Below are 8,585 nucleotides of genomic sequence, written 5' to 3'. Positions count from 1 at the left end.
CTGGGGGACGTCCCTGTTCGTGGCAGCAGCGTCGCCCCCCTGCACACGTGAGGCAGGGCAGGGGCACAACATTCTGGATGATGCAGCCTGGGCCTGTGAACTGCCGGGGGGGGGGACTGGATCCCAGCCTCCTGCCCTCCAAACCCTCACGCTGTCCCGCAGCCTGGCCCTGTGAATCGCCGGGGGGTGGGGGCTGGATCCCAGCCCCCTGCCCCCCAAACCCTCACGCTGTCCCGCAGCCCGGCCCTGTGAATCGCCGGGGGGTGGGGGCTGGATCCCAGCCCCTTGCCCCCCAAACCCTCACGCTGTCCCGCAGCCCGGCTCTGTGAATCGCCGGGGGGATTGGATCCCAGCCCCCTGCCCCCCAAACCCTCACGCTGTCCCGCAGCCCGGCCCTGTGAATCACCCGGGGGGAGAGGACTGGATCCCAGCCCCCTGCCCCCCAAACCCTCACGCTGTCCCGCAGCCCGGCCCTGTGTGCGCAGGGAGAGGTGACTCCCACCTCGGAGCCGGTAGCCCTGCATGGGGCCAGGAACCGGGGGCTCCTCTCCGGGGGCAGAGGTGCTTGGCATTGGCAGGGTAGACGCTCCCCCTGGATCGCCTGCTCAGTGGATGTGCACAGAGCCATGCTCCAGGCCTGCCCAGCCAACCCCCAGGAATATCTCCTCCCTGCTTCCCCCTGCTACAGCTCCAACGCTGCATGTTGGGCCCCACGGCTGGCCCCGAAATGTGGGCCCCACATCTGGCAATGCCGGCTCCTAGGCCCTGCAGCTGGCGGGCGATAAGGAGTTATCAGCGGCCGCAGCCGGCTGCCTCTGGCAGAGCTTCCAGCTCCCAGGCTGGGCAGGAAGGAGGGGGCTGGTGGGATGTGGCCAATAACCCAGATGAGTCAGGCGGTGGGAAAGGGCAGGGATGCCCCCACCCTCAAGCCAGGCCTTGCCCGGGTGAGGGGGCGCCCGCCCGCTCGGTGACTTTCCCAGCTCTGCTCTGCGCGGAGGCGTCAGGTTCCTCAGAGAAAGGGGGGGTCCTGGTAGGGTCCTGGCATCACAGGCTCCGCCCACACAGCAAACCCCACCCACTCCAAAGGCACAATCAGGGCAGATTGAGACGATCTTGGGAGGGTCACCTCAGGCTCTAGCTTCCCCCCCCCCCGCAATCTCCCAGGCCCCACCCACCCATGGTGTCAGCCACAGCCAATTGTCCCAATCTCATGTGTTGCTCCGCCCACTTCCCATCTGCTTTGATCAGCAGGGAAAGCGTTAACAATGCTGCCCTGTCAATCAATTCTCCGCAGGGATCTGGGCCCCGCCCTGGCTGAGGCCAGCGAGGTTTGCAGAGCAATGTTGGTTCAGGCTCTCAGCAAACTCAGGGTCCTATTACAAAGGTTCCCGTCGCTATTGCCAGAGGCTGATGGCCTGCTGACGTTAAGGATACTCACCCTGGGGCAAACCCCTAGGGGAACTGCATGGCACGGGCACTGCCTGGTATGTCGGGGGGCAAGTCATCCTGTTGCGAGCCCTGCTTTGCACAGGTAGGGTTGACTCTGCTTGGGAAATAGAACCCAGGAGTCCTGGCTCTGAGTATCCCCTGCTCTAGCCACGGACCCCACTTCCCTCCCAGAGCCAGGGATAGAACCCAGGAGTCCTGGCTCCCAGTATCCCATTCTAAACACTAGACAGATTCCCTCAGTTTATCAACACCAGTGGGTTCAGATCAATGCCAGTCTCCATGGGGCAGAGGGGGCTGGCATGTTTTAACTTTAAACAAGAGCGGAGGCCATGGGGCAGTGGGGAGAGGGGGACCCTGCTTCACCCCCAGTCTGAGTCCTGATAACTCCTCATCTCCCTGTTCCGTGACAGGGAGCAGGGGAAGGTGGGGTGGGTTGGGGGCAGGTGAGCTAGCTCTCGTTTCACTGGCTGAGAGGGCGCCCGGGAGCAGGGATGGGCATGGATTGGACAGGCTGGGTGTCCGTAAAGCGGGGAGCACAGAGGTGCTTGGGGGAGGCTATGAGGGAGCAGCTGGGTTGTGGCATCCCAGCTTCCACCCCCTCTCTCCGCCCGGCAGCTTCGTTCCCAGCCACCGGGCTCCTTCGCCCCCTCCCGGGTTCCATGCACAATGGGGCTTTACCGCTGCCACTCCTGGGTGGAAAACTCCCTCCCGCCCGCCTCTGTCTTCATCTAACCCCCCACCCCAACACGCCCCCACACCCGCCTTGTCGCTGAAACAGACCCACTTCCCTCTGCCCACAGGTGACAAACCGACAGCTTCTCCTCTACGGCCCACACGCCGGGCTGCCGGCAGCGTCCTAGCCAGCGGGGACAGAGCAGCCTCCAAGCTAAAGGAGACTCCCCCTGAGCAGTACAGGGTCTAGGAGGCATGGGGGACCAGAGGGCAACGGTGGGTACCAGGGATCCTGATTGGCTAAGGGAGGGCAATGACCCTCCTACTGGCCTCTCTTTGCCCCCGGCCCCACCTGTTCCCAGGGCTCACGAGCAGCTGGGGCTCTGCCACCCGCAGGGCCCAGCTCCTCTTCCTGCTGCTGCATGTCCCGCCACATCCCGGAGCTGCCCGGCCCCACGCTGCAGCAGCGGCGCCGCGTTCCCACGGGTCCCCTACCTGCAAACCCCGCCCATGCTGGGCCGGCTGACGGGCGCTGGGGCACCCCAGCAGGGGGCAGCAGCCTGCCTGATTCGCCCTTTCCAAGGAGCGGAGAGCGCTGGCCTAGGACACCTGGGTCAGTTCCCAGCTCAGCCGTGGAGACTTTGGGCAAGCTGCCTCTCACTGGGCCCCATTTCCCCCCGTAAGCCGGGGCTGCGGCTCCTTCCCTTGGCTGGTAAGACGGTGAGTTTTGCGAGGCCAGGCCGTGTCAGTGCGGTGCCCACAGCGCCTGGCGTGACATGTTGGGCCTGTGCAGGGGGCTTCCTGGATTTGCCCCCGCCCTGCCAGGCTCCCAGCTCTGGACCCAGGGTCTCCTGGCTGAGTGGGGCACCTGGGGAAGCAGAGCCCGTGTCTCTGTTTGCTGCGGCCGGGTTGCCCGGCAATGCGAGCAGCCCCAGCGATAACTAGCACTTTGCCTTCCCCGGCTTGTGTCTTGGCAGCTCCAAGAGATTCCTGGAGAGAGAGACCCCCTCCCCCCGCTTGACCAGCTTCCAGCTGCCCCCCTTCCAAGGCCCTGTGGGTTTCTGGGAAGGCAGGGGATGAGGCTAGTCCCAAAGGAATGCAGCTTCCCACAGGGCCCTGGGAGCTGAGCAAGAGGCGGGAGGGGGTAAAGCCAAGTTGTGGCAAAGGGGATCTGAGAGCTTCCAGGACAGCTGAGATGCAGAGATACAACCTTGGGGAGCCCAGGGCAGGGATAGCAGGGGCTGCGGGTCGGGAGTGAGGGGCACTGGCAGAGCTGGGGGGGATCCCAGGGCTGGAATAGCCGGGGGCTGCGGGTCAGGAGTGAGGGGCACCGGCAGAGCTGTGGGGGATCCCAGGGCTGGAATAGCAGGGGGCTGTGGGTTTCAGAGAGACATCTGCCCAGCAGAGGCAGGAAGCTCCAGGCTCTCAGGGGAGGGAGAGTGGTTCCCCCTAACTCTGCCATTCCCAGCCCAGTGTGAATTCCAGTCCCTGGCCCCGGAGGTTCATTCCGGGGGGCGGCTGGAGGCAACATTCCAGCACAAGAGCAAAGCAGCCGGGTTTGCAGGACTGGCCCCAGCCATTCCCCTCCCTGGGAAGGCAGGTTCTCCACAGCCCCGCAGCCCTCCGCTCCCTGGCCCTGGGCTGGAAAGCCATCGCTGGCGGACCCTGAGCCGGGGCTGCCTGGCAAAAACAGAAACATTCCATCCAGCCTCCCCTCCTGGGGGATCTGCCCTGGGGGGATGGGATCGGCCGGGGGGGGGGGGGGGGCATTTTTGCAGCAAAATGACTAAACCCGGCTGGTGTCTGTACAAACTCCCGGCAGAGGCAGCAGGCTGCTATGCAAAGCTCAAACTCCCCTCCCCTCCCCACGGGTATTTCTGTCAAGCATTCGCTTCCTCTTATCGCTCGAAACCCACTCAGCAACTCACTGTCAAATTCTGTAGGCCCACAACGTAGCCTCGTGTGAGATGCTTTGGGTCTGGCAGGGCCTCTGCATTCCCCAGACGCCCCCGGCATTCACCTGCTGGGAAGAAAACCCAAAAACACAGGGATAGTTTCTGTAGGGCCTACAGGAAAAGAATGGCTAATGCTCTCACGCGCCCCCTGCTGGCTGCGCGCTGCAGCGCTCACACTGACGGACCCTACCTGCAGCAGCCCATTCCTACAGCTTCCCCGAGGGTGACCAAGGAGGTTTGGGGGCTTGGAGTGACCCAGCCTTGTTAGCTGGGGGTTCCTGTGGGGATTTCCCAGCCCAGGAGATTCCCCCCAGCAGTTTCGGTGGGGATTTTGTTCTCGTGGGAACAAGGAGCATGCGCCCCCGGACCCAGAGCGCCAGTGGCTCCAGCGCTGCCTCTGCAATGGGCAGGGCTCTCCCGCACGCTGCCCAGACCTGCAGTGTGTCTGCCGGCACCCGGTGCCCCTCAATCTCGACCCACAGCCCTCCCTGGGGTCAGGGGTGGGGGGCACAGCTGGGTAGCAGCTACCGGCCCATGCAGGTCAGGGGCAGCCTGCCAGGCACTGGGCCGGGGGGACTGGGAGGCCCGCGCGGCTTTGGTCTTTGGCTTGGAAAAACAAAGAAAGCTGATTTCAGCTCTTCTAAAGCACCTCAAATTGGATGGTAGCATTAAACCGAGCGGCTTGGGGGGGGCGGGGAATTACGGGCCCCAGGCCAGCAAAGCCACAGGCCCTGCGGGAGATAGGGGGAGGAGAGGGGTCTAAGGATTTCTGGCCAGCCACTCAGCAGTGCAAGGAGCATGTGCCCATGTGGAGAAGAGTGGGAGGCCGTGGGTGTGAACAAGGCCCGGCACATCTCTCCTGGCCCCTGAGGTTTGCTCTGTGGATGTGAAAGCTACAGAGTGTGAGGCCGGGGGTATGGGTGTGAACACGGCCCAGGCTGCAGCATGAGAGCTCCTCGCCCCAGCAGCCCGCCCCGTCGCTGGCTCCGGGCGGGCGCGTCCGCGTCTCTGCCCGTGCGGCCGGGGCTGGGGGGAGCTGAACCCCAGTTCCCAGCTCTCCGTGGGGGAGGGGCTGGCATATCACAATCCTGAGACCCATGGGCCGGAAAGCTGGCCCCGGGGGTCCGCGGAAGGGCAAGGGGCTCAGCGAGGGGGAAGCCTCAGGCCACTGAGGGCACCGAATCTGGCCGCCTGCCCACATTGGCCTGGGGGCTGGGACCCACAAGCTGGAGCATTCCAGGCCTGGCCAGGGGGCGTGGGAGGGGCTCTGCATGCACTGCCCCACCTGCACCAGCAGAGGGCGCACGTGCAGGCCCAGCGGAGTAATGGGAGGTTCCCCTGTCCCACCTACGAAGCCCAGGCCCCAAACAACAGTGGAGCAAAGCAGCCCCCACTTGACCTCTGACCCGCCCCCCGCACAGCTCACCTCGGCTCTCACTCCTGGGGGTCCTCACTCACCCTCCCCCGCGCACCCAGCAGGCCAATTCCCCACGCAGTCTAGATGCATGGGCGTCTGCACTGCTACTTTCTGAGGGGGTGGGTGGGGAGGCAGCGGTCCAAAGGCCCCGGGGCTGGCTCCTTCCCTGGGGCCCAGCTGTCCATCACGGCCGTTCACACCTGCGCACAGCCCCCTCCTTTGCACCAGTGCAGAGTGCGCACGAACAGGGCTCTGGGCATCCCTCTGAGTAGCCCTGCTGGGTGATAGCCCCTGCACAAACACTGAAGACCCCGGGTAGTTTTTGTAAGCGTTTGCCCCTGTTGCTGTGTGCCGTTGCCGATCTCCGCTCCAGAAGTGGCCGCATGTCGGAGAATCTAGGGGTATTTGGGATGACAAGATAGTCGCGTTGTCTCTTGCGCACAGCTGGCCCAGGCCTGGACAGGGTCAGGTTAGATCCGTGTACCTAGTATCCTTGGACATTTAATTAGCACTTAACGAGGATTGTGGAGCCCCGGAGGGTGTCTACACTGCGCTAGGCACTGGCTCCCACCAGCTGAGTGGGGCTCAGGGGCTGTCGAACTGCCGAGTGGACACATCCCGAGATCCATCTCAGGAACAGAGCACTTAGCTCAGCCTGATAGAGTGTGACGCCTGCTGTCCACAGCCAGTATTGCACAACAGCACAACGCTGGATCTAGAGCAGGGGTTCTCAGCCGTATGTACTGGTGACCCCTTTCACACAGCAAGGCTCTGAGTGTGACCCCCAGCCCCCTGAGCCAGCCAGTCCTCCCTATGCAAGAGCCAGATCCGTGCCAGCGCCCCCTCTCTCTTGTTCCCAATCCCAGCCTCTCCATTTCTAGCATCGTAGCCGGCGGCTTTGGCGTACCCACCACCGAATTGCCGCCAAAGCTGCGGGACCAGCGGACCTCCCACAGGCATGCCGCCGAAGGCTGCCTGACTGCTGCCCTCGGGGCGACCGGCAGGCTGCCCCCCGTGGCTTGCCGCCCCAGGCACACGCTTGCTGCGCTGGTGTCTGGAGCCGCCCCTGCCCCCATGCGCTGTGCAGACACAGAACAAAGAGATGGTCCCAGCACTGACCTCCTCCGTGCCCATCACCCTCTGCACGTTCCAGGTTAGTCCCCCGAGGGCTGGGCCGCTGTAGCCCAATGCAGGTCCTTGGGCCCCATACCGGGCTTGCTGGGTGGGAGTTAGCAGCCGGTGGAGTGCAGGAGCTCAGACTCCTCGATCTGGGGTCCCTTCTGGCCTGACACTCCGGGACACATAGAAACCCTTTACGCACACTTCCACCTAGAAACGCTCAGTGTCTGTGCTAAATCAGGGTTCCCCCACGCCCCACTGCACAAGGGACCCCTTCCCATCCACTCCATATCGAACCTAGGGTTGCCAACTTTTACCGAACACCCTTGCCCCGCCCCCTGCCCCACCCCATCTCCTAGGCACCGCCCCCCTGCTCACTCCATCCCCCCTCCCTCTGTCGCTCACTCTTCCCACCCTCACTCACTAACTCATTTTAACCGGGCAGGGGCTGGGGTGCGGGAGGGGGTGAGGGCTCCGGTTGGGGGTGTGAGCTTCGGGGTGGGGCCAGAAATGAGTTCAGGGTGTGGGAGGGGGCTCCGGTCTGAGGCAGTGGGTTGGGATGCAGGTGGGAGTGAGGGCTCCGGCTGGGGGGTGCGGGCTCTGGGGTGGGGCCAGGGATGAGGCGTTTGGAGTGCAGGAGGGGGCTCCGGCCTGGGGGGGGTGGATCCGAGAGGTTGGGTGTGGGAGGGGACTCCGGGACGGGGGCAGGGAGTTGGGGTGCAGGTGGGGTGAGTGCTCTGGCTGTGGGTGAGGGCTCTGGTATGGGGCCAGGGATAAGGGATTTGGGGTGCAGGAGGGGGCTCCGGGCTGGGATTGAGGGGTTTGGAGGCGGGAGGGGGGATCAGGGCTGGGGCAGGGGGTTGGGGTGTGGGAGGGGTCAGGGTGCAGGCTCTGAGTGGCGCTTACCTCAGGCAGCTCCCGGAAGCAGCGGTATGTCTCCCCTCTGGCTCCTACACGGTGGCGTGGCCAGGTGGCTCTGCATGCTGCCCCGTCCACAGGCGCTACCCCCGCAGCTCCCATTGGACGCGGTTCCCAGCCAATGGGAACTGCAGAGCCGGCGCCTGGAGCAGGGGCAGCGTGTGGAGCCCCCTGGCTGCCCCACACTACGCATAGGAACCGGAGCGGGGGACATACTGCTGTTTCCGGGAGCCTTGCGGTGTCACGGCAGGCAGTAGCCCCACTGTGCTGCCGACTGGACTTTTAACAGCCCGGTCAGCAGTGCCGACCGGAGCAACCAGGGTCCCTTTTCAATGGGGCATTCTGGTCGAAAACCGGACACCTGGCAATCCTCATAGACTTTAAGGTCAGAAGGGACCATTATGGTCATCTAGTCTGACCTCCCGCATGATGCAGGCCACAAAAGCTGACCCACCCACTTTCTCTTAACTCAGCTGTTGAAGTCTCCAGATCGTGATTTAAAGACTTCAAGTCGCAGAGAATCCTCCAGCTTGCGACCCCTGCCCTATGCTGCGGAGGAAGGATTGAATCCCGCTCCTCTCGCCTTCACGCTCCCATTCCCCGACCTCTCCTCATCCCTGCCCTCCACGCCAGGCTCCCTCGACTCCTGAGCATAACATCGATTTGCTGCTGCTGCCAGTGTCTGGGGACGTCCCCATGGTCTCTCCACGCTGGTGCTGGGCTGCGTTGGTGGTGATGTTCGGCACCAGGCACGGACCGGCTGGGCCCCCTAAACCTGGGAATCACTCAGGGGCCGAACCCAGCACCGATCTGCCCCCGGAGGGGGCCTCTCTCCCCACTGGGACCCTGCTACCCAGGGCTGGGTCTGAGAGCAGGCCGCACCCCAGTGGGGCTGGCAACACCCGGGTCACTGAACTGCACCAGGCTGCAGAGGCCGGCACTAAATCTGGAACTGCGCTGGGCAAATGGGAGAAGCCGATCCTCCGACCCCTCACGCCTTCTCCTTATGCGACCTCTGACCCCTGGCCCTTCCATTTGGGTGGCCTCTGACCCCT

At 64.2% G+C, this 8,585-nt stretch overlaps 1 protein-coding gene across 1 annotated transcript in view; it reads left to right on the top strand.

Annotated features, from left to right (window-relative positions):
* Window positions 1-2,786: 2,786 nt before the first annotated feature.
* Window positions 2,787-8,585, top strand: part of ATG4D (autophagy related 4D cysteine peptidase) — a 15,431-nt gene continuing 9,632 nt past the window's right edge. The window contains exon 1 of the mRNA XM_026660659.2: window positions 2,787-2,841. The gene's annotated coding sequence lies outside the window, so the exon portion shown is untranslated. The remainder of the gene's footprint in view (window positions 2,842-8,585) is intronic.

This window comes from Terrapene carolina, unplaced genomic scaffold, assembly GCF_002925995.2.
Source record: "Terrapene carolina triunguis isolate 2854851 unplaced genomic scaffold, T_m_triunguis-2.0 Scaffold833, whole genome shotgun sequence".
NCBI classification, from domain to species: Eukaryota; Metazoa; Chordata; order Testudines; family Emydidae; genus Terrapene; species Terrapene triunguis.
Note: the sequence above shows the minus strand (reverse complement) of the source record. Positions and strands in the feature narration are given on the sequence as shown.